Source organism: Phascolarctos cinereus, unplaced genomic scaffold, assembly GCF_003287225.1.
Source record: "Phascolarctos cinereus isolate Bilbo 61053 unplaced genomic scaffold, phaCin_HiC Scaffold_4;HRSCAF=312, whole genome shotgun sequence".
Taxonomy (NCBI): domain Eukaryota; kingdom Metazoa; phylum Chordata; class Mammalia; order Diprotodontia; family Phascolarctidae; genus Phascolarctos; species Phascolarctos cinereus.
Genome location: NW_027555847.1, coordinates 405,499,443 through 405,525,888, shown reverse-complemented (window position 1 = coordinate 405,525,888; position 26,446 = coordinate 405,499,443).

Here is a 26,446-nt window from a genome sequence, read left to right as displayed (position 1 = left end):
TTTGACCAATATAAATGTGATCAATAGGGAAAAAAAGAGAGAATTAACTTAGCAAGTCATTTTAAATACTAAGAAAATGACCTGAATAAAAATCTCTCCCAAAAGCATAAAGCAAGAAAGTCCAAATTTGAATGAATATAAATAAAAATAATGTAAATAGGCAAAGCTAAAAGCTGCTTTTTAAAGATTAATGTGTTAATAAACCAGAAGCTAACTTGATAAAAGAAAAAGAGGTAAGTAATTTGAAATAATTATATAAAAATTATAGTCTATGTCTGTTCTTTCTTCTATTACAATCTATTTTCTTCATCGATATTTTGCTCAAAAAAGGTCAGTAAGGAATTTTTTTAAGTCAAACTGTCTTTTGTTTTTCTTCTTTGTTCCAGATTTGCACTAATTTTGATCTTTGCTCTAGCAAATTGGTGACCTGACCATACAAACAGAATGGCTCTCCTCTCGCATCAGTTAATGAGACATTCCCTATCTGTTAAACATAACTGATATTAATTTTATGATGTTCTTCAATATTTATCAAGTCCAGTGCCTTATGATTCCTTCTCAAAGCATTCATGACATAGAGCCATGAGAATTTTTGTGAAATTAAACATTCTTTGGCTTCTATCATTTCTTTTGAATAATGTTTTCCAATATATTCACTGCCATCTTAATCTATTTACATGTTTGCATTGCATTTGCCTAAAATGAACACATATGTATTGATTCAGTTTGGAGAGTCTAGCCACGTTCCTCACATAATTTATCTATTCATCTTCTGCAAAAAAAAAATAATAATGCATACCTTGCAATTATCCCTATAATGATCTTTTTTTGTAAATATTTACCATGAGTACTTCAGTAATGATGATCAAACATCCCATGAAATGTGATTTGTTCTTATCTTAAGACCCATGTTGAAAGCAATTCTGCCAACTGCTTTACTTGTTTCTCCAAAGAGAATCTAAAAGTCATGTTTTTGGATTATTTTATTCTTTGTATTTGTACCTTAAGCACAGTGTCTGGCGTGGAGTAAGCAACTGATAAAGACTTGTTGATTGGTTGCTTGAAAGCTGCAACTTCCTTCTTTTTTTTCCTGTTTCATTTATAGCAAGAATGTCACAAATGGTCATAAAATCCTCTAGAAGAACATCCACTTGTTGGACATTGGACAATGAGCTCATGTTTAAAGTACTAACAGATAAATGAAAGTTTATAGGTAGTATTTTTACAGTGTGTGATCCTTAGCAATCTCTGTCCACCTTTCAGTCATTCTGCTGCCATCATTGCAGAAGATACTCAAGATTTATTGTTGTTGCCATTGCCATCATTGTTATCATCATCATCATCATCATCATCATTGTCGTTTTACAGATTTACAGGGTCAAAGAATTCCTCAGTAGGTGACCAGCCTTCTCACGATAAGCTCAGGCTTGTCCTTGGGAAGTTCACACATTAAACATTTTCAGGACCATACAAAAAGCCCTTCTGGGGACAAAACTTATCAGATCTTACACATGCTTTCTATGAGTATCGAGTACCCTTTTTCTAGGATTTCAGGGGAGGCTCAGTCAAGGAAACTATAAACTTTCAGTATCTAGAGTATTCTATTCTAAGACAAAGTTTATCAATGCCCTCTGGTGGCCTCAGTTTTGTAGGCTCTAGAGCTCATAGACTGGACAACAATAGGGTCCTGCCCAAATACCATTAAATGGTTATTTTTGGGGGTTCTCCCAGCTTAATGTGAATGTAAATAGTAATTGCTTCTCTTTTGGCCAGCAACTCTGAGGTTTTCCCCTCCCAGTTTTATTTTTATTTTATTTTATTTATTTTTTGTTAAAGGGGCCATCCCTTGACTTGCTTCTTAAAGAGGCCTATTCATTGAATGGGTATTTCCTTACTCAAAGTGAGAACCTGAAAAGACCTTAGTTTAAAAGGGCCAGGATCTCCCATTGCATTCTGGGCCATCTCCAATCTTCCTGATGAATGTCTGGCCACTGGACCCTGATGGCTCTGGAGGAGAAATTGAGACTGGTGACCTTGCACAGTCCTCCCTCACTTAAATCAAAGTCAACTGCAAGTCATAGCATCATCTTCCTGATGTCACAGTCCTCTTCCAGACACAAACACAAACACAAAACATTTATTAAGTGCCTTCTAAGTACAAGGCACTTTGCTAGACTCTGAAGATACAAACTAGCTATAAAGATAATGGCTGCCCTCAAGGAATTTAGATTGGGGGGAATGTGATAAAATATTTCCAGATAAGGAAGTAGAAGATAATGTAAGGAAGGTCAAAACACTAACAATTAGGAGAATCAGAAAAGACTTTGCTTTAAGAAGGTTATTTTGTCAGCTTTGTGGAGGATGCATTTGAGATAGTAAAGGGCCTAGAAGCTAGCCTATTTAGGAGGTTGTACTAGAGCTGATGTTGGACTGAATTAGGATAGTGAGCACACAAGTGAAGAGAAGGGTATAAAGATTTTATCTACTGAATGTCTATGGAGCTGGGGTTAAAGGAGGAGGAGAAAAGGTTCATATAAGCCTAGCTTTCAAATCTGACTGATTGGAAGAATGGTCATAACCTTAATAGAAATAAGAAAATGTGTCTGTGAATAGCTAGGGAATTTCAGAGTTATGCCCTCAGCAGGTCAAGATCCTAGAAGAACACATTCAGCTCTTCTTATATATGTAGCTTCTGTTACTAGAGGGACAAGTAGGGTAACACATGGAATCTATAATAATAGCTTAAAGGGTGGCGAAGACACTCTATGGATGCTTTTAGAGAAATTTCTGCCATAGATCTTCTTTGGATGCTATTGTTTGGAATCTGTCTGGTCCCTGAATCCTCCCTATAGACTTCTAAAGTTGTCTCAGATTCTTGGACTACAAGCTATGCCTTTTAATCTTTGACTTGTGACTGCCCCAAACTTTTAGATGTGGAATTCTCAAACTAAGGTCCATGAACATTTATTTGTATACACACACACACACACACACAACACACACATGCGTATACATGTATATGTATGTATAATGATATATATGTATAATTGTATATATGTATATATTTTTTATAATTATATTTCAATATAATCTAGAATTCTATGCATTTTATTTTATGCATTTAAAAATATTTTTCTGACACACTATTCCCAAGGTTTCATCACACTATCAAAAGAGTACATGAAACAAAAAAGGTAGATAACTACTTTTCTAGACCATTACGCTGAGTATTAATCTCATGTGACCTGAATTCATAACTTTAAGACAGCATAAACATCAAGTAACTGACTCAGATAAAACAATGTATAGCTAAAAGAATTAAACATAAATGAAGTCATTGGAATTGGAGGTAGTAATTCTGTACTCTCAGCTATTTAAGGCTGGCACATTTCTTGAGGTCAGGACTTCTAAGTTTTAGTGGGCCATGTTGATAGGGTATCTGAATTAATTTTGCAATTAATATATTGAGCCCTTAAGAACCAGAGGATTAGCAGTTTGCTTAAGAAGAAGCAAACTTTCCCAAGTCAAAAACTGAGCTGGTCAAAGCTCCTATGCTGACCAGTAAAGGGATTGATCAGATAATCAGTCCATTTACTTCCAGTCTGGGCTAGATAAGGAGACAATCTTTCAATGAAACAACCACCTATGCAGCCATTTCCTAAAATAAAGAAAAAGAAAAAAAAAGCAATTAGCAAAACTATATAACCAATCCACCAAGTTTGACAGCATTTCCCAACATAAATCATGCACCCATCTTTCTCTACCCTTGTTTAGAAGGGAGGGAGGTGCACTTTCTCATTCTTTGAAATAAACTTTGGTTTTTATAATGATATAATATTTAGATTCATTTTTATTATTCGTTCCATTTTCATTGTTCCAGTTATTTTGTATTTTCTTTTCCTAGTTCTTACTTTGAATCAATTCATATAGGCCTTTCCCATGCTCCTATGTTATCATCAAATGCATCATAATTTCAGGCAGTAATGTCCCATTACATTAATATAAGACAATTCAATTATCCATTTTCCAGTTGATTGTCATGTGTTTTATTTCCATTTCTTCGCTATTAGAGGAAAGTGCTCTTATTTTGGTATACTGCATTTAGGATTTTTCTAGCATTGATTTCCTCAAGGCATATGCCTAGCAGTAGGATTTCTAGGTCAAATGGTTTTGTTTTACACACACACACACACACACACACACACACACACACACACACACTGCTTTCCCAAATGGCTAGACCAATTCATAGCTCCATCAACAATGCTTTAGCATGATTTCAGCTACTCCAACATTGGCTATTCCTAATTTTTTTTTTTTACCTTTGACACTTGTCTGGATGTGCATTGAAATCTCTGAATTGTTTTGATTTGTATTCCACTTATTATAAATGATTTGGTGCAATCTTTCATACAGTTGTAAATAATTTGCAATTCTTTTGAGAACTATTTGATCTTATCTTTTGGCCATTTATCCACTGGGCATGAGTCTGTCATATCTTATTTTTAATTCCCTATACATTTTGGAAATCAACAATTTCCCTTTTTATTCCAGTTGCATTGATTTTTTTTCTTATTCTGGTGCTAAACATTTTACATAAAATCAAAATTGTTGAGTTTATCTTTTGTAATTTCATCTTTCCCTGTTTGATTGAGAACCTTTCCCTTAGCTACATCTGTGGAAGATTCCTGATGTGGTTCTTTTACATTTTTTTAATTGTGTAAAAATAAAACTCTAATGATAATTTTGTGTTTTTGCTTTTTTTATGAGTTTATCACCTCGATATGAACCTGGAAAGAATGATAGGATTATAGATTATTAGACTAAGAAGGCACCTTCTAAGTCAGTTATCCCAACCCTATTATTTTACAGATAAAATCTTAGGGCCCAGAGAAGTGAAATTTTAAATAGCGTTTCTCATAATAAGAGCTATTTAATTGTATTTTTCTCTTCTAACTTAGAAACTCAATTGAACATGAACATGATATCTGAAGATATAAAAAATTAGATAACATAGCTTATAATCAAAGTAAATATATTTGTTCATTTCTTTTCAATACAAAAATTCCTTTTCATGCTGTTAAAAAGAGTGAATAAAAAAAGAAACTCTTCTTTTGAATCATTGAGTTGTTTGTAAAAAGATAAATGTTCCCATATGTGTGATGTGATTATGGCTTTTATCTATTTGGAATACTATTTGAATAGTTCCAAATGAAAATGAAATATAGTTAAAAGAGTAATTTCATTTCATGTCATGAAATCTAGTACATAAGGTGAGAGGTTGAGTTAAATGACCTCAAAGTCCCTTCTAACTCTAAGATTTTATGATTTTATGAGTTTTTGTTGGAAAAAAAATAGATGCTTTCTTTTGTTGTATCCATTAAAATTTGGGGGGCATAATCTCAGTCACTGTGATGTTTCTTCTACCCTACTTTTACTGATTCTTTACCTCAGTATCTGTAGTTACTGTGTTATAGCTTTTCCTCTCAAGCTCACAAATGCATCCCAGGCCCCACACTTAGAGCACAATGGTCTTTTTTTTTTTCTCTTAAGAGAATGAATTCCTCTGACAGGAATTCCCATATTCAACATCCTCCACACCTCAAAGTGTTTCAGGGAATCCATTTGATCCTGCTTCCCTTCTTTCTCTACCTATATATTGCTCTTACTAATTACTCTACACAAGCACTTCATTCTTATCCCTACTACCTCCTCTACTACTTTCATTTTCAGCTATGTGTAGTGAACTATAATTGTGTTCAAATATTTGAAGGACTGCCTTGTGGAAGAAGGATATTTCTTGTTTCCTTTGGTTCCTGAGGGCAGAAACAGGTTTAGTGATTTTGAGTTATAAAGGGAATTTAGGTTTGCTGTCAGGCAAAACTACCCAACAATTAAAGCCATGGCTGCCCCAGAAAGTACTGGGTTGTCTTTCATTGGAGGTCTTCAATTACAGAATGGATGCCCATTTGTGTGGTGAGTGGCAATTTTTGGTGGGGGGAAGGTCATGAATTGGAACAAATGGAGATTGAAATACTTTTATTTAAAATTATTAAATTGTATTTTTTCAATTATTTGTTTTATTTTATTTTCCTCTCAACTTCCCTTCCCACAGTGAAATAAAAAGAACAAAACTCTTCTGAAAGTATTCATCATGAAACAAAATAAATTACTACATTGACTATGTCCAGAAATACTTTTCATCTCCCATATTGACTCTATCACCTCTCTGTAAGGAAGTGAACAGCATTCTTCATCACCAGTCCTTTGCAATCATGGCTAGGTAATATGTTGATCAGAGTTCTTACATTTTACAAATTCATTTTTCTTTACAATGTGGTTGTTATTTTGTAAATTGTTCTTCTGATTCTGTTCACTTCACTCTGCAACAATTTATATAAATATGCCCAGGTTTCTCTGAAATTTTCCCTTTAGTCATTCATTACAGAACACCAATATTCCCTTATATTTATATAATGCCATAATTGGAAATAAAGACTATAAAAAGAAATAACTTCTTGATTTTTTTTAGATGACATCTCTCTATTTCACTAAGGCTAAAAGTACCTGTCCCCATTATTGCTCATCACAGCATCTACAACCCACTCTGTTTCAAACATGGGCCTTTCTACTTCTCCTTAGATAGTGTAGTGGCTCCCTACTTCTGGAGTTTTAGTGTCTCCGTGCCAGAGTTTATGCCGATATCCAATGAGTTTTTAGCTATTGCAGCTCAGAACCTCCAAATTTACATAATCAACTAAACTCAGTCTTGTCACTAACAGGGATTATAGGCATGTGCCGCCACGTGCAATCCTTTGGACACTTTAATGAATGATATATTAATAACTAACAAAAAACTCACAATTCTAAAGCATAGAAATAGCTGATGTCTATAGGCTATAAATGTTTAAAAAATATTTACTAACCTAATAATTCAAACAAAAGTCAATGTTTGATTGATTTTTCATTTCAATCTACTGTTCAATTATTCTTAGTGAGGCTGATTAGTGAACAGATAACCAGATAGGGTATCTTTTTCATACATCCTTTAATTAATATCACCACATTGCTACATTTGAGAACATATTCCATATTAGTAAATGAAGGTTTTAAAAAATTATGATTACACCATGATTATGAAGCAAGTTGATTAGCAATCCACGTTAATTTGAACACTTACCTGCTAAAGAGAAAGTGACACAGAATTTGGACCTATCCAACCTTTAGTGTTTCCAATCTCTTGCCTATTAACATGGTAATTAACTTTAATGACTTTGTTTTCCTCAGTGTAATCAGACAGGAACCTTTAGAAGAGAAATGCATAAATTATTCTAACTCCTGTAAGGAAAAAGAATCCCAGACTTCAACCAAATCTTCTCTCTAATATTTTACTAATCTTTATATTATTTTAATTCCTTCTTTAGCTAATCATTTTGCTGAAAGCCAGTCCTGCTTTTAAGCAATTATTTATTTCACTGAATTTGTGATTCTTTAAATGATGAGCTGGATGTTATCATTGGAAAATATTTAGTATTTACTTTTCTGGGTATATATTCTTTTCTCCAATATACTTTAAAATCTCTGTAGGCAGGGCCTATTTTATCCATTCATCTATTCCTTTATTTATCTATGTATTTACTCAATCTTTATCTATGTTTATCTGTTTGCTTATTTTTGTCTTTTTAGCTCCAGCACCTAACATGATGCTTGGTAGAGAGTAGGAACTAATGAGTGAACAGATGAAGGGAGTCAAAGCAAGTTTTGCTTATGGTTGTGGTCACATGACACCTAACCTGTCCACTGCTCTTGCTTCCCAACAACTATATAGAAAAACAAACATTTATTGTACATCTGTTCCATCTAAGAGATTGAGTGAGCTCCAGGTGATATAAAGAAGCATAAATCATGTCTTGGAAAGAGTTATGATCTAGGTGAACAGAAAGACTATATACATTAACCAGTGAAGTTAAGAATATACTAAAAGTAAAATGTGCAGATAATAAGAGCTAAAGTAATTCAGAGGAAGAAGAAATCAGTGGAGGCTGGGATGCTTAAATGATTCTTCATAAGAACTGAGACTGCCTTTCACCTTGGTATCCCAAGCAATTATCACAGCATTTAACACGTATTAGGCAATTAATACATGTTTATTAACTAACCCAATGAAGCCTTGAAGGAAGAGTGGGCCCTAAGACTAACAAGGAGAAATGAGGAGAAAGAGCATTCTAGGCAATGGTGAATGGCATAAACATAGGTCTTACTGTAGTGAAACATATGTGATAGGAAGCACAAGGTGCATGTAAGGTAGGGGTTCTTAAACTGGGAAACCAGAAAAGGGATCCACAGATAGATTTCAGGGGATATCTGTATTTGCATGGGAAAAATATTATATCTTTAGTTGTACTAACATCTAACTGAAATTTATCATTGCCTTCAATAAAACTAAATAGGCATGTGTGTGTGTATACACACACACACATATACACACACATATATATATGTATATATGTGTGTGTATATGTATACACACACCTATACATGTATATGTGTATATGGTTGTGGTCACATAAGTGTGTGTGTGTGTGTGTATATATTTTTTCCTGCAAATTTTAGCTCTTAGTATAGTACTTTGCATATAATATATACTTAATACATGCTTACTCATATGCTGACTTGAACAAGGATCTAAAGACTTGGCTAAATCACTGAAAAGGTCACAATACAAAAATTGATAAAAAAAAAAAGTGATACAGGGGATGTGTTGTGAAAGGCCATGCATGACTTCTAGATTTTGACTATGGTTTGTATATAATGGTAAGATATTCAAGCTTTTTTTGTGTGTGTGTAGAGGATGATATGTGCAAAGAGGTATTTTTTAAAATTAATTTGTTCACTGTGTGAAGGATTAATATGGAGGGATAGACATTGGAGGAAGGGAGAGACATTTATTGACTATCACAAGACTGGTAGCAGTGGGAATGGAAAAGAAATGATGCTTACAAGGAGGCATTAGGAAGAATGAATATGAATTAATATGCATATCTCTAATTTAATTATTTACATCATCCATAATTCGTGATTAGATTTCATTTTTTCATAAGGCTGCTGATAACATTCATTTCTTCCTTAGAGAGCTGCTTTTCAATATTTTTTTGTCTACTTACCAATTGGGAAATAACAGTTTTTCTTACAAATTTGAATTATATCCTGATATATCTTGAAAATAAGACTCTTACAGAGTAAGTTGCTGGATATAATTCTCACTTAACTATTTCACTTCTAATTTTAACTGAATTGGTATTGTTTGTGTGAAATCTATTTAATATAATAAAAATATCCATTTTATCTTCTGTAATCTTCTTTCTCCATTGTTTGATCATAAACTCTTCCCTATCCATAGGTATGCAAGATAATTTCTTTTTTGCTTCCCTGATTTGTTTTTGATGTGACAATTTCTATCTATGTCATGGATACATTTGGAGCTTTTTTTTTTTTTGGTATGAGGCAGCCTATTTTGGTGTGAAGGGTTGCTCTGCTAGGCTGTTTTCCTGTTTGCCTAGCAGCTTTTATCAATTTGGTAAAGATGAGAAAAAGGGGAAAATAACAATTAACACATTAACACAATATGGTTGGAACTGTGGATTTGTCCTGCTGTTCTGGAAAGTAATTTTGAATTATACCAAAAAATTCACTACATGGTATACCCCTTGACCCAGTGATACCACTACTATGTCGATTGCCCAAATAAATCAAAGGAAGTGAAAAAGAACCCAGGTATACCAAAAATATTTATAGCAAAACTTTTTTTTATGATAACAAAGAACTGGGAAATAAGCAAGTGTTCAATAATTGGGGAATGGCCTGGATAAACTATGGAATATGATGTAATGGCATGCTACTGTGCTATTAAAATGAAAAAAGGGTTGGTTTCACAGAAACTTGAAAGACTTGAACTAAGGCACATTGAAGTGAACACAATGAAGAGTACAGTTTATGCAATATCCATAATGTAAAAACAAACAACTTTCAAATTCTTAAGAACTCTGAGCAATGCAATGGTCAACTATGATTCCAGAGGGATCATGATGAATTATGTTAATCATTTCTTGTTGAAGAGATGTTGGAGTGAAGATACAGAATATGATACATTTGTTTGTTTTTAATGGCCAATGTGGTAATTTGTTTTGTGTGAACATGTCTATTTGTTACATGTATTTGTTTTTCTTTTCACATCTTATTTGTCCATTAATAAATATCAATTTTTCTCTCTCACATACACTGCTAATTCAGGGGCTGGAAAAATATGACCTACAGGTTATATATGGCACAATCTGTATCTTCTTACAGCCCACAAACTAAAAATATATATCATTTTCTGACACTTACAATACTTCATAAAATCATAACATGGAATCATATATTTAGATCTGGGAAAGATATTACAGATTATTTAGTCTTATCCTGTCATTTTATGGATTAGGTAACTGAAGCCCAGAGAGGATAAATGACTTGCACAGCAATACAAGCAGTAAGTAGAAAAGGTGGGAATTGAACTCAGGTCTTTTAATTCTAAATCTATTGCTCTTTCCACTGAGACTTATTACATTGCCTCTCTTCTGGCTCTAAAATTCTGTGATTCACAAAACAGCTTCTCTGAGAGGCAGTTAAGTACACATGCCTATAAGGGAATATTGCTAGATGATACATAATGGAAATTAAATACATACAACCTCTGCCATCAATGAGGAAAAACCACATTCATATTGATTTGTTATGTAGGTCTTATTAAAATGAGGGAGCAAATTGAAAAGAAAACATTTCATTTTATTCTGAATTACATCTTTCTCAGTTATTGATCTGCAAGTAGAGGATTTTTTGGGAGAGGCAGTCGGGGTTAAGTGACTTGCCTAGAGTCAAACAGTAAGTGTCAAGAGTCTGAGGCTGGATTTGAGCTCAGGTCCTCCTAACTGAAGGGCCAGTGCTCTATCCACTGTACCACCTACCTGCACTTTAAAAAAATTTTTTTAGACTCAAACACCAGAACACAAATACAGAATAGAGAAAAGAAAAAAATATCATAAATTTAAATATTGGAACTTAAATACAAAGTAAGAAAAGGAAAAATAAAAGCATGTTATGTGTGTATCAGAGCATGAGAGGATTCAAAAATATGTAATAATAAATTTTCACTTCAAGAAAGGCTGTATAATAAATACCTCACTTTGTGTTGAGAGGTGTCCATCTTTTCTTTGCTTCCTTGTAAGTTTTCCTTTCTTCTCTGCTGTGCACTTTTTTTTTTGCCTTTCTTATCCTCCCCACCCCCACCAAGGCTACAGTGGAGTGTGGATATATTTCTATACATAAATATATACATACACATATATACAACTATATACATACATATATAGATATACACTTTCCCTAACAAATTCTATTCCTGATATTCATTTTTTTGTTTATGCATATCTCCTTTCCTGTCCCTCCTGACTCCTCTATTTTACTTGTACCTGCTACCTTGCACTCCTATTACTTAGCCTTACCTCCCCCATCCTCCCATTCTCTCATTCCCATAAATCTAAACACCCTTCTATACCTCCCTTTAATCTATTCCCTCTCCCTCTCCCCTAGAGATCCCTCCCTTGTCCTCTCCCCCTTCCCTATCCCTTTACAGTTTTATTTCTTCTGTATTTAGAAGGCATATATATATATATATATATATATATATATATATATATATATGCACACATACATACACACATATGTGTGTGTTTATGCATGCATACATACATACACAGATACATACACATACATATACACATATATATACATACACATATTACACAGACACACACAGACACAGACACAAACATGTATGTGTGTGTGTGTGTGTGTGTGTATGTAAATACTGTTCCTTCTTAAACCCATTCCCACTGAAAGTAGGTTACCAGAACTATCGGCCCTCTTCCCCCATCTATTTTCTCTGTATAGATTCTTCCTCTTGCACTTAATTACTCCTTTTAGTTGTTCTTAGATGGTTTAAAGTCATACCATATTCAGGCCTACCTCAATGTTTCTTATGAACTACCCAATTACTAATGACAACCTTAGACATACATTTTACATTTTACATATATAAAAAGTATAAGGTCTTTACTTATTGAATCCCTTGTAATGAGTCTTTGGTATGTACCTTATGTTTCTCTTGGCTCTTGTATGTCAAATCTTCTATTCAGTTCAGATTCTTTTTGAACAAAATCTTAAAAGTCTGATGGTTGATGAAATGTCCATTTTGGTTGATCAATACCCATTTTTTTTCATTCAGATTTATGCTTAACTTTGCTGGGTATAATATTTTCAGCTGGAGCCACAGTTCTTTTGCTTTTCAATATATAGTGTTCTAAGACCTGTGGTCCTTTAGTGTCTTCACTGCTAAGTCTTGTGTGATTCTAACAGTGGCACCATCATATTTAAATTGGTTTTTTTCTTGTTGTTTTGAATATTTTATCCTTGAGCTGGGGATTTTGAAATTTGACTATAATATTTCTATGAGTTTTCCTTATAGGATCTCTTTCCAGTGGTGATTGATGGATTTTTTATATTTCTACTTTCCCCCTTTGTTCTAATGCTTCAGGACAATTTTCTTCTATTATTTCTTCTATTACTATATCAAGCTTCTATTTTTAATCATAGTTTTCAGGTAGTCCAATTATTCTTATGTTTTCTCTTCTTGATCTGTTTTGCAGATCAGTTGTTTTTCATATAAGATGTTTCATTTTCTCTTCTAGTTTTTTCATTCTTCATATTTTGTTTAGTTTTTTCTCGATCTCTTATAACTTCACTGTCTGTCTTGCCAAATTGCAATTTTCAAGTTGTCATTTTCTTCCCTAAGATTCTGGCTCTCCTTTTTTAATTGGTTGACTTTCTTTTCATAATCTTCTTATTTTTCTTGGATTATTTTTGCTTTAAAAAAATTTTCCTCATCTCCCTCATTTGATTTTAAAGTCTTTTTGAATTTCTATGAATCTTTTTTGGAAGTGGGTGACCATCTAATGTTACTCTTTGGGGTAGAAGAGGGTTTCTTTGCTTCAATATCCTCCTCTGAAGATGAATCTTGGTCTTCTCTATCCCCATAATAACTTTCCATGGTTGGATTTTTCTCCTTTGCTTGTACATTTTTTTTGTAGTAACAACTTAATTTTTTTTTTTTGTAATTACCTGTAGCCCTAGTGTATGGGAGATGGTGCCTGTTGCCCCATATCTTCAGTTCTCCCCTCTAGCCTGGAACTGAAGCCAAACCTGCAGACTCCTGTAAGTGCCCGCAGCCAGGGGCCTTCTACCCCACCGCTTCTGTACTCACTTGGCATGTGCTGGTTCCTTTTCACCCCCATTGCTCTCTGCAGCACAGCTGGGTCTGATGTTCCTTGTCAACAGAGTTCCTTCAATCTTTCCTGGATCAGGAGCCCAACTCCCCTCACTGTCTTGGGGGCAAAATTTCCTGCAGCTGAAACAGAGGCAACCTCCTGAAACAACTAACCCCATGGCTTGTAGTTTATTGCTAATGAGGACCTTAGGCTGGAGGTGTTTACTCTTCAAGAGGACCAAACCTCCTCCTGGGATTTTTCTCCGGATCTTCTCAAATTGTGCCAGGAAGACTCCTGTCATGCCAGTATTCTTATTTATTTTTACCCATATTTTGTTAGCCCTAAGGTACTATTGTTTCTCTTTTGTTAAGGAAAATCTTGAGAGCTTGGAATTTTCTGACCTACCCTACTGTCTTCCCAGAATCCTCTACCTCAAACATTTTTTTTTTTTGCTCAGAATTCATGATCTCTATAGATCAAAAACCCAGGTCTCTGGAAAATCATGAACCATGATCAGTGAAAAGTACACTGGGCAAAGTTCAAAGAGAGCTGGATTTTCACTTGGACTGTAACTGTCCATTAACTGAATGACCTTGTGTAAGTAATTTAATTTCTCTGAGAAATTTTTTTTGGTCAATCCAATGGAGATAATAAATATTTAGTCCTATATCAACAGGTCATTGTGAGGATCAAATGAGATAATCAGTGGAAAGGTGGTTTTTCAAAGTATAAAAAATATTATTTAAAAGTATGGAGTTGTTACTGCTTTATTTACTTTATTATGGAATTATTACTACTTTCTTCTTTGTATTTCATTGTGTTTCTTGTGAATGGTGATGTTATCTGAGTTTTTGCTAATGAAAAATTTTGTCATTTAGGCAGTTAAGTGGAACAATAGATAGAGCATTGGCCTTACAGTAAAGAAGTTCTAAATTCAAATCTAGACTCAGACATTTAATAGCCATGTGACACCTCCTAGGTTTATTGTGAGGGTCAAATGAGATAATGTTTGTAAAAGACTTAGCACAATGTCTGGCACACACTAGGCACTTAATAAATACTTGTTTTCTTTCTTCTTTCTTCAAGTTATCAAAAAACAGCCCTGACAAAATCTTTTCTTCAATATCATCAATTTTTTTTGATGCTTTGTTTGATTTTTAAAAAAATGACCATAGGATTAATTGTTCTTCCTTTGCTTGTTTTAGAACTACATTCTGTCTCTGCACATGTGGATGGTTAATTTTCACTTTGAGCCAATTCTCATTGGTGTGTGTGTATGAAACACAGAAAGAAGAAGGGAGAGGAGAGAGAGAGAGGGAGAAAGAGAGAGACAGAGAGAGAGAGACAGAAACATTACAAGTAGGATGGTAGAATTACTAAACTGTTTTATCTATATTTAATTTTTATGGATACGAAAAATCGCTGAAGATGGTGTTTTTATTAAAAATATATTCAACCTCAGCAGTGGCCATAGAGAATTAGTACATGAGGTCAAACTTCTAAAGTCATCACAGAGTTAAAATTCTCAGAATGAGTTTAAAACAGCAGATTGAGAGGCTGGTATGTACTAACAGCTAGAGAAAGCATTTTTAAAATTGAATATTTTTAAAAAATATAATAAATAGAATTGTTTCAGGTTTTTTCATGAAACAAAGGAATTTATGTAGAATTGAAGTTCAGATTATAACTGTTCTTGTCTCCAACAAAGTAGTTTCTTAGATATTTGTTAAATTGAATTGAAATTTCTAACCAATTCCACAACTTCCAAATGATTACCAAATTTGTTTGTGTAGCATTATGTCTCTTTTCTTGATATATCTGTCTTTCTCTTCTTTCTATTCCCTCCCTCTCTCATCCTTCATTATCTACCACAGCACCTTGCATATAGTAGACACGGTAAATGTTAAAAGATTGCATTTACTAATATTTCATCAGTTGTGTGCTTCTGTCGAGAAGTAAAGACAAGGCAGTGTAGACCAAGAGGCTATAGGACACTTTCTACCAACACACAAAGTGATCATCACTAAAAACCATTGTTTTTACTTCATATGTCTCAAAGGATATTCATCTACTTTATTTCTTTTGCAAGATTTATCTCTAAATTTTGAGAATCAGAGCAAACCAAATTGCTACTAAATCTTGGCACCCTGAATCTTGGCCTAGTTTTAGTGATTTATGCTGAAGATTTATAGTTATGGTTTATTTTCATTACAGCCAACATTCACAAACCAAGATTTACAAAGCAGACAAATAAGGCCACTACTGTTTGCATTTTAAAGAAATTCATTGTAAGTTTTTTTAAAAAATAGTCAGTTCCCTTAGTATATTATAAATGTGCCTAATTTACTTATAATCAAATGAATGTGAACACACCCATAATAGAGTGGAAAGTATGTGATCTTCCTGATGAGAAAGTAAATGACAATACAAGGCCTTAGAAATTTATGGGCCATGTAAAGTATATTCTTACCCCTGTTGATGAATAGTTCTTTCCTATCTTTGGTAGAATTTACCCAATAAATCTCTCCTGGCAAGTTTTCAAAGTGACATACATTATCCTGAATTATAATATTTTGAGTTATTCCATTCATTTGAACAAATCATAGGTTCATCAATTTCAAGTTGGAAAGGACCTAACAAGTCATTAGCTCCAATCCATCATTTTGAAGGTGAGGAAACTGAGGCTCAGAGAGTTTAAGTGACTTGACCAAGGTTATATAAGGGGGTAGCTCTCTCCACTTACCCCAACTCCAAATCCAATGGCCACACCACTCTGCCATTTGCCTTCACTAAATAGAAAGGAACACATAATATATTAGAATTACTTTAGAGTTTCTTTTAGGAAATATACAATTTATGTCATGAACAGCTAAATCTTGTGTGATCCTGACTATGGCTCCATGATACTTGAATTGTTTCTTTCTGGCTGCTTGCAATATTTTCTCCTTGACCTAGGAACTCTGGAATTTAGCTATAATATTCCTGTAAGTTTTCATTTTGGGATGTCTTTTAGGAGGTAATAGGTAGATTCTTTCAATTTCTATTTTACCCTCTAGTTATAGAATATCAGAGCAGTCTTCCTTGATGATTTCTTGAAAGATGATGTCTATGTTCTTTTTGTTTTTTTGACCACGGCTTTCAGGTAGTTCAATAGTTCTCAAATTATCTCTGTTTGATTTATTTTCAATGTCAGTTTGTTTTTTAGTGAGATTTTTCACATTTTCTATTTTTGTCCATTTTTGGTGTCTCATGGAGTCCACTTGTCCAATCCTAATTTTTAAACAATTATTTTCTTCAGTGAGTATTTGTACCTCCTTTTCCATTTACTCAATTCTATTTTTTAATAAGTTCTTCTCTTCGATGAATTTTTGTACATCTTTTACTTTTTCAATTCTGTTTTTTATGGTGTTGTTTTCTTCAGTATATTTTTTGTGTATCTTTTACTACACTGTTGACTTTTTTCATGATTTTCTTTCATCATTGTCATTTCTTTCCCCAGTTTTTCCTTTACCTCTCTTATTTGATTTTAAAAATCTTCTTTGAGCCCTTCCAGGAATTTTTTTTTTTTGGACCTGAGACCAATTCACATTTTTGTTTGAGGCTTTGGATATAGCAGTTTTGACTTTGTTGTTTTCTTCGGAGTTTATGGTTTGGTCTTCCCTGTCACCACAGTAACTTCCTATGGTCAGGGTCTCTTTTTGTTGTTTGTTCAATTTTTCAGCCTATTTCTTGACTTTTAGCTTTATATTAAATTTGTGCTCTGATTCTAGGGCAGAGGAGCAACTGTCTCAAACTTCATGGTTTTTTTTTTTTGTGTGTGTGTAGCTGTTTTCAGAGCTAGTTCTGGGAGTTTGTAAGCTTTCATTTTTCCTAGGTGGTAGGCTCTAAGGACAGTTGTATTTACTCCTCTATTGGCCTGGACTGTGGTCTGTGAGTGCCCTGGAACTGTGAGCAAGGTCCCTGATCCCTTGCAGCCACAAGCTTTGGTGTGCTAATCCTCCTCCTCACCCTCTGACTGCCACCCATGACTGTGACCCAGGACTGACCTGGGTCCAAGTATGGGTAATGTAAGAGAGGCCTGAGTCCTGAATCCAGTGCTAGTGAAGGGACCCCTGTAATCCCCTTCTGATCAGTTGTCTGACTCCCTTACTGTCTGGGGGCTGAGAGCTCCAGAAACTGCTACTGCCTTCATTGACTCAGTTGTCCCCACAGCCTGCAGCTTGTTTACTGAGGCAAGGCCTGTGAGCACTCCACTCCAAGGGTGTGTTCCACTCTCACCCCAGTGTGATAAACCTTTCCTGCTGACCTTCTAAGTTTTCTTGGGCTGGAAAATTGTTTCATCTTGTCCTTTTATGGTTTCTACTGCTCCAGAATTTGTTTTGAGGCATTATTTAAAGTTATTTAGAGGGGAATTTGAAAGAGTTCAAGTGAGTCCCTGCCTTTTCTCTGCCCTCTTTGCTCTGTTCCTAGAGGGATACTATTCATTAAAAAAAGTCTTTTATCAGAAATGTAGAGGTAACCAATTCTCTAATAGGCAGCATGGCATATTGAATAGAGTGGTGCCTTCTGAGTCAGGAAGACCTATGTTTAGGACCTGATTCTTGGCTTAGATTCTTAAAATTTAGCCGCTGCTTAGATTCTTACAATCTAGCCAATAGCTCACTTAACATTCAGACTCCTTAAGAGTATGCTCAATATGACAAATGTTCTAATAAACCTTGTCTTTGGCTGAAAGAAATCTTGGGTCTAATTCTTTCAGGCAGTATCCACATGTTGTGATGTTGGGGTGCCAGCACCGCTAAACCTCAACATTTTGGTGGCCTGTATGGGAAAACTGCCTAACCCCAAGTTCTTCTCTAGTGAAGACTAGAAGGTATGTAATCTCAAACCTCCCCTTCTTTCTTGCTCTGCAGTTGGGGCTGCTCTCCAATAACCAAGGCTTGGAGCACTCAAGAATGCTATATTTTTGGGCAGACAGTTATGAGGTTGTCTTGCACTTGGCCTGACACCCTCAGGCTCTTGATTCACTTGGGTCGGTTTGAGGCTATGGACCTGGGTAGACTTTCTGCTGCAGCATAGAGGACAAGGACAGACGCCCTACCTGGAAGTGTATGCCCAATTCTGTCAATTCTCTTTGCGCTATGGAATTGGGGAAAACTGCAGTTGCTTTTTTGTTCCCTGAGGCTTACTTACTCTCATCCCTCTACACCCCCAAATCCCCCTTCATGGAAGTTACAGGGAAAAGGTAGAACAGTGAAAAATATCTTGGCAGATTCTGGAGGTTTTGTGATTGATCATTAAGGAGTTTTAAAACTCCTCCTTACAACCCTGGTCATTCCTTTCTCCCACTCCCTTCTCTTGATTCAAGAGGGTATCTGTTAATCCCTCTCATAGAAGAAAAGAGTCTCACCCTTTACCCCTCACTTTTGATTTTGCCCTCCCCTACCTGGGAAAGGAAGGAGGGGAAAGGGGCAGCAACTACAGAGTGGGCCCCCCTGGCAATGGCCTTGGGCCCTAGGGCAAGCCTGGAAGCACCCAGGTTCAGCACATCCTACTCAAGGTAAAGAAGCTAGCCTCCAAACTTGGACTACAGACCATTCACCTACAGTTTATAGCACACAGCAGGTACCAGCCAATGTTCCCCCATCATTCCCTGGAGACAGCCTGGGCTGGGTTCCAGTCAACCTCTTCTTTGGGATCCCCTCAAGCAGGGACAGCTCTATGCCCCTTGAGAGCAGGAAGCAGTTTCTGAAACTGAGACCTTTGCCCCTTACCCCAAAAGAATTTATGTCCCATTTGTTTGAGGGGGGAATGATGAGGATGAGATCTAGACCCCAGAAAGGAAAAACCCTGGACTTTCCCACCTGGCCAAATCTCTGGCGTTCCTCTGAGGCCATAATCCCATCAACTGGCCTTTCATTGTGACTACACCCAATCTCTCAATTCTCTATTACCCTTAACCTAGCCTAGCCCTCCATTGTCTTACCTCTCTGTTCTCCCCTCCCCCTGTCATTTCCCACCCTTAATCCTAGCTAGGTTCCATTCTCCCTTGGCCATGTGGTCCAGGTCCCAGGAGTTCTGTTCACCCCAGTTTACTGGCCACTCCTATCCAAATCTCCTTAGACCCGTCCTCCAGTCACTTCAAACTACTTGGCCACTTATAGATCCCTCCCACAGTCTTTCTGTATATAAAGTCCATGTTGTCTCCATTAAGGTGCTCATATTCTTACAATCTAGGCACTGCTCAGATACTTATAATCTAGCCAATAGCTCACTAATGTTCAGACTCTTTACAAGTCTGGCCAATATTATAGATGTTCTAATAAACCTTGTTTTTGGCTGAAAAAAAAAACTTGACTCTTTTGTGACAATGAGGAAGACATTGAGGTGCACAGTGCCCTAGGCAAAAATCTAAGACTATCATTTGCAGAGAAGGTGTTGACCTGCATTGTAAGAGGGAATTTCCTCACCAGGAGTTCTTTATATTTATGGAGTTATAGATTCTGCAACAGCAACAAAATACCTCCATAGCATTTGTTATGTAGCCAATACTCAGGTCTGACACTTGGATAAGTAGTCATAATAATTATTCATTTAAGAGGCATTTCATTATTTATAAAGCACTTTGCTCACCAAACAATACTTGAAGGAAGTAATAGAATTATTATCTCCATTTTACACATAAGACACTAAGACACAAGTAAAATTGCTTGTCTATAGGCACATGATGCTTTTTGTTGATTAGTAAGGTATTTGAGTCTAAAACTAACATCTTCCTATATTAAGACATTTATATGCTGCATTAAAGTTGAATTAAATGACAGGGTGGAAATCTAGAGAGCCCTGCAGTGCCATTACCATACTGCTATTCATCAAAGTGCTCTCATTTTTAAAACAGAATTATAATGAATTTTGGTAATTATAAAAAAGAGCAGTTGACATCCAATGGCTTCAAAACATCTTTGCCACCAAGGTGAGTCATATATAAAAGAAAACTACAGATGCTTACTTTGTTCCAGATTTCCCAGACCTACTTAGTCAACAGAATCTGTGTGGACAAAGTAATTCCCCACACTCTCCACCCACTATCAAAATACCTCACAGCTAAAAACACCTATAAATCAGCAGCAAGTGTGGTGCTCTATACAAATTTGGTGACTTGAAGAGGAAGTGTGAATGTTTGCTCTTTTTTTAAATTTTTTGTTTTGTAAAGAAAACATCCAGCAGATGCTTAAGTTTTTGTAAGTCCACTCAAATTGCCTGGAGAACTGGGCTCCTGACATACTAGTGGTTATAATCCCTGATGCAGTGATAAAATGGGGATAAGTCCCAGTGACAAATACTGAGCTTTAATTTGTACTGACAAGGCTTGACATAGAGGATGCCTCAAGAATGCCAAGGCTCAATATTATGTAAAAGGAACATTAAAACCTGCTGTCCTGAAACTAAAAAGGGACCACAAGTAGTAAGATGTGATATAATGTGGTCACCATTTTCATTTTGGTGAAAATATTATATTATCACTGAGTTGGAAGGTGCCTAAAAGGTCATCCAATTCAACCTAGATCTTTAAAAGCTTCCTCTCTACAAAATCCTTGATAAACAGTCATTCAACTTCTTTTCGAAGATTTCCAGTGAGAAAGAATACATTACCTCATAAAGTGGCTCATACAATTTTAAATAACTTTAATGGTTAAGAAGTTTTTTCTTATAGTAAGTCAAAATTTGCTTCTCTGCAACTTTCACCCATTTCTGTTAGTTTTGCCATCTAGGGATGAGAAGAATAACTCAAATACTCATTGAAATGACAGTCCTTCAAGTGCTTGAAGAGATGTATCTCATCCCTCTCCCCTAAGTCTTCACTTTTCCAAGTAAAATATCCCTAATTCTTTTAACCAATGTTTATCATCCCTCTTGGCCTCCTCTTCATGCTTCCCAGTAGAACTATTCTTATAATGTGCCACCTAGAACCAAACAAAATAATACAGGTATGGTCTAACCAGGGCACAGTTCAGGAAAACTATAATTGTCTTTCTTCTGGACAAAGTAGGTACAACTCAGTTTCTCATATTAGCTTTTTGGACTGCCATTAATGTCAATAAACAAGCACTTTTTAAGTACTTGCTATATGTCAAGCACTGTGCTATGTGCTGAGCATGCCACACTATTGTCTCATATTGAGCTCTCAGGTCACTGTAATTTCCCAGTCTTGTTCATGGGAACTGTTTTATGATACTCCCTTCTCTCCAGCAATTTAGTAACTCATTTGTTTGTGGAGGGTTTTTTTTGGAAGAACAGATTTGGTAGATTATTTTAGTTTGATGAGAACTTTTATTAAGCTCCTACTTTTTGCAAGACACTATTCTAGGTATTGAATATGCACACATAATTTCTGCCTTAAGGAGATAATATTTTCTAATACTTTAATCTTAGAAATATAAAATTATAATGAATAGCTAGTCTTTACATAGTACTTTCAAGTATGTAGAATATTTTGCAAATATTATCTCATTTTATTCTCAGTATAACCTGGGGAGTTATATGTTATTAGTATCCCAATTTTAAAGATGAGCAACATGATAGAGACAGGATTAAATGATTTGCCCATGTAACACAAGTGGAAAGTACGATACATAGCATTAGGGCATAGGAGAGAACAAGGGTTGTAAACCTGAGGAGGAAGATGATTTTCAGTTGAGGGAGAATCAATGATAGTTTATGAAAGAAATAGTACTTCAGCTGACTTTTGAAGGAAGAGAGCTGTTATAAAAGGCAATCATGTGTGTGGGGGGGATTTCAACATTGGAGATGATGGCCTGCGCAAATATAGATGTAGGAGACTAGATATTTAATTTGGAGGAAGTTCATTTTGGCAGATATTTTGAGTATGTAAAGAAGAATTACAAGAAATACTATTTGGCAAATAGGTTGAAGCCAGATGGTAGAGGTCATTAAATACCAAACTAAAGAGTATCTCATTCTAGAGGCAATAGTGAGCCAGTTTTTTGCCAAAAGCAGTAACAGGACCAAACCTGGGCACATGTAAGATTATTTTGGCAGCTTTACAAAGAATCAATTGGAAGCAAGAGATACTTCAGGGAAGTAAACCAATTAGCAGGCCTTTTTAATAACTCTGGAGAGCAATGATGAAGTCTGGCATATGAGTGGAATGAAGGGACTGATTGTGAGGAATGTTGTGAAGAAATTAGTTCTCTCTGTCTAAAAGATAAAGAAATAGGTAAAAGTAGGATCAAATATGAGTCTATTTGCATTTTGGCTGACTGAGATTATGATCAACAGAAATAGTGAAAATAGAAATAGTGTAATTGAGAGTTGGGGCAATTTTGTGGAAAACAATGATGAATACAGTTTTCAGACATTTTGAATTGGAGGTACTAAAAGATTACACAGGTGAAATTGTCTTGCAGGAACCTAGAGAGTACAGGCTGCAGAACTCTGTTCAGGGTGTGTTGATGACATTCATAGTCAGGTATGGGTTGGATGAGATGGTCTGAAGTATCTGCCAACTTTGTGATTCCACTGAATATGGGACTGAAGGTCAGGGGAAAATTTGGGGCTCTAAAGATATCTCAGAGCCATCTGCATATAAATTATAATTGAATTGTATTTGAGCAGATGAGATCTCTGAGAGAATGAAGAGAGAAGAAAGTACTTACTCATTTTTTGTCTTATTCATCTAGATCATGAATAAAATATTGAAAAACATAGGTCTGAGCAGAGACTCCTTCCGCTCATGATACTATCAAGCCAGCCCACATATTTCCACTTTTTGTCGATTAGGAGGCAATCAAAAATTTTGTCAAAGGCTTTGATTAAATTTCTACAGCATTTGCTTGTAGAAGCTAGTAGCACTCTGAAATAAGGCAATGAGGCAAGAACTATGGTTTGTTCTTGAAGTCATGCTGACTTTTAGTGATCAGCACCCCCTTTTATAAATACTCACATTAACTTTAAGTATTAAGTATTAAGAATTTTTACCAGAAATTGAAATCTAGCCCATTGGTCTTTTGAAAAGCAACTTGACATTATGGGAAGAGAGCAATCTGAGAAGCCAAGATCTGGGTTCTAGGACCACTTCTAATGTATACTGGCTATGTGACCTTGCACAAATTACTTCATCTGACAATGTCCTCTGCACCTCTCCAAGACTTTACATTGTAAAAAAATTGCTGAGCTGCCTTGACAGAGCATGTTTTCTATATCTAGAAATTTCTTATATCAATGAAATCATATACTAGTCCAAATTCTTTTTTAAAATGTTGAGGCAAGGGGCAGAGCCAAGATGGTGGAGTAAAAGCAGTGACTTCCTTGAGCTCTCCCCCAAACCCTTCCAAAGCCCCATAAAAAAATCACTCTAAACAAATTCTAAAGCAGCAGAACCCACAAAAAGAAAGAGTGAAACAAATTTCCAGCCTAAGACAACCTGGATAGTTGATCAGAAAGGTATATTGTGCCAGGCTAGGAGAGGAACACAGTTCTGTGTGGATGTGCAGGCAAAACAGGCCTGAGCGAACCCAGAGCAGCCCTCAGAGGACTGAATTACAGGCAGCTAAGGTGGTTTCAAGACTGCTCAACCCACAAATGCCAAAGACAACTTAGAAGGTCAGTAGGAAAGTCTGTGACTGGCATGAGACAGAAGCTCTGTCCTAGACCCAGTCCTTGAGAATGGCCCAGGGGCAATGGCTACTTCCTGAGTTTCTGGCCCCCAGCCTGAGGGGGAATAAAGTGGCTGATCAAAGGGGAATTTCAGGGATCTCTTTGCTGGTGCAGGATTCTCTTGCTTTGATTGTGCTTGGATCTGGGTCACAGTACTGGGTGGCAGTCCTGGGACAAGGAGGAGAGCTGCGGTGGTGGAGCTTGTGGTGGTAGTGAAGAGGCAATCCTCCTCCCCATCCTAAGGCAGAAAAGAGTGCTCATAGACCAGAGCACAGGCCAGGAAAGGTGTAAACACCTCACCCCTTATCATACCTCCTTGGAAGAACTGAAAATTTACAGGTCCTTAGAAGTATCTCTGAAAACAGCTGCACAAAACCCCCAAAGCTTGGGACAGTACATTCTCCATACAGAAAGCAGACCCCAACCTTAACAAAGAGTATATAACTCAAGTAATTGGCTGGGATCATGAGCACACAGCACAAAAAAAAAGTCAGACCATAGAATTTTTCTTTGATGACAAAGAAGATCAAAACATACAACCAGAAGAAGACAACAAAGTCAAAGCTCCTACATCGAAAGCCTCCAAGAAAAATATGAATTGGTCCCAGGCCATGGAAGAGTTCAAAAAGGATTTTGAGAAGCAAGTAAGATGAATAGGGGGAAAACTGGGAAGAGAAATAGGAGTTATAAAAGAAAATCATGACAAACAAGTCAATAGGTTGCTAAAGGAGACCCAAAAAATACCGAAGAAAATAACACCTTAAAAACTGGCCTAACCCAAATGGCAAAAGAAGTCCAAAAAGCCAATGAGGGGAAGAATGCCTTAAAAAGCAAAATTGGCCAAATGGAAAAGGAAGTCTAAAAGCTTACTGAAGAAAATAATTCCTTAAAAATTAAAATGGAGCAATTGGAAGCTAGTGACTTTATGAGAAATCAAGACACTGTAAAACAAACCCAAAAGAAAGAAAGAAAAAAGAAAACAATTTGAAACATCTCATAGGAAAACCAAGTGACCTGGAAAACAGATTCAGGAGAGACCATTTAAAAATTATTGGACTATCTGAAAGCCATGATCAAAAAAAGAGCCTAGACATCATTTTTCAAGAAATTAACAAGGAAAAGTGCCCTGATATTTTAGAACTAGAGGGCAAAATAGAAATTGAAAGAATCCACTGATCACCTCTTGAAAGAGATCCACAAAGGAAAACTCCTAGGAATATTGTAGCCAAATTCCAGAGTTCACACAAGTCAAGGAGAAAATATTGCAAGTAGCCAGAAAGAAACAATTCAAGTATTGTGGAAACACAATCAGGATAACACAAGATTTAGCAGCTTCTACATTAAGGAACCAGAGAGCTTGGAATATAATATTCCAGAAGGCAAAGGAGATAGAATTACAACCAAGAATCACCTACCCAGCAAAACTAAGTATAATCCTTCAGGGGAAAAAAGTATATTTCATGAAATAGAGTATTTTCAAGCATTCTTGTTGGAAAAACCAGAGCTGAATAGAACATTTAACTTTCAAATACAAGACCCAAGAGAAGCATGAAGAAGTAAACAGGAAAGAGAAATCATAAGGAACTTATTAAGGTTGAAATGTTTACATTCCTGCATGGAAAGATGATATTAGTAACTCATGGTCAGTATTAGGGTAGTTGGAGGGAAAACACTATGTGTATGTATAGATAGGTAGAGAGATAGGTAGGTAGGTAGGTAGGTAGATAGATAGATAGATAGATAGATAGATAGACAGACAGATAGTGGGCACAGGGTGAATTGAAGATGAAGGGATGATATCTAGAGAATAAAATTAAGATGTTAGAAAGGATTATACTGGGAGAAGGAGAAAGGGAGAGGTAGAATGGGAAAAATTATCTTACATGAAACAGACAAGAAAAGGTACAATGGAGGGGAAATTTGGGAAGGTGAGAGGGAATGAATGCTTCTTATTCTCATAGGATTTGGCTTAAGGAAGGAATAACACACACACTCAACTGGGTATGGAAATCTATCTCACCCTACAGGAAAATAGGGGAGGAAGGGGACAAGAGAGCAGGGGGATGATAGAGGAAAGGGCAGATTGGGTGAGGGGGGTAATCAGAAACAAACACTCTGAGGAGGGACAGGGTCAAAAGAAAGAATAGAATAAATAGGGGGTTGGGATAGAATTAAGGGAAATATGCTTAGTATTTCACAATATGACTAGTATGAAAGTGTTTTGCATAACTATTCATGTATAACCTGTATCAAGCTGCTTGTCTTCTCAATGAGAATGGGTGGGGAGGGATGAAGGGAAAAAATTTAGAAGCCAAAGTTTTAAAAACAAATGTTGAAAAAAATTGCTTTCACATGCAACTGGCAAATAAGATACACAGGAAATGGGGTATAGAAATCTATCCTGCCCT